We start from the raw sequence: 1,018 nt of genomic DNA, 5'->3' as shown, positions 1-1,018 counted from the left end.
CAACAAGATTAAAAAGTAAAGCATTAAAAACAAAAAATTTAAAAGCAAGAAATTTAAAACACAATTTAAAATTTTAAAGCAATATTATACAAACAACATTAAAACTACCAAAACAATATCAGTTAAAAGCCTGGGTGAACAGATGTGTCTTTAAAGACTTTTTATGGTCAGAGATAGGGAGGCTCTTATTTCACTAGGGATATTGTTCCCCCGGCGCTCTTGCACAAGTACATCTGCACAGGAGCACAATCCAATGTTCCATATTCCACCAATTGTCATTAAGTGCTGGTTCAACTTTGAGACTATCACTAGGTGGGGGCAGGCAGCCCAGGCATCCAGTTCTGCGCATGCATACTTCTCAGGAATTTTTCCACTCTATTTTATTTTTTATTTTCCCCCCAGTGCTCTTGCACACCCCCACTATTGCATATAGAAGAAAACAAATCAGAAATCCTTGTGCAGTAGTGCAATTGTGCAAGAGCACCTTCTAAAAAAAGAAGAAACTGTTTGTGGTGGGAAATTATGGGGTGGGTGGGATCAGAGCGCAGTAATGGCTCTGATAATTGGCACAGAAGTAGGATGTTCTGAAAATCCTACTTCTCTGGGAAAAAGTAGGCGCTCTGAAAACTGGCACAGAAGTAGGATGGCGGGACTATTTGTACTGAATTCCAAGTAATTTGGTCCATCCATTGATCTTTTTAGAAAATTCAGTTATTCTCAGATGTGAGAGTATTTTTTACCACGATTCTCTGATGAAAGTGTGATTTAAGTTTAATATTTTTAAAAATAATTAAAAATCAATGGATGGACCAATTTACTTGAAATTCAATACACAGTGTGCTGTCATCCTCCACTCCTGTGATAATGACTCTCTGCCCAGTCATTATCATGCTCTAAATGTTTATCTTTTGCCCATAGATGGCTGTCTTTTCTCAAAAGGTGCTACTGCAAAAGGATTTCTGACTTGTTTTGTTCCTTTTGCAACAGCAGATATGCACAAGACCTCCTTGCCAATAGC

This window comes from Hemicordylus capensis, chromosome 1, assembly GCF_027244095.1.
Source record: "Hemicordylus capensis ecotype Gifberg chromosome 1, rHemCap1.1.pri, whole genome shotgun sequence".
Taxonomy (NCBI): Eukaryota; Metazoa; Chordata; class Lepidosauria; order Squamata; family Cordylidae; genus Hemicordylus; species Hemicordylus capensis.
This window is presented reverse-complemented; position numbering follows the sequence as displayed.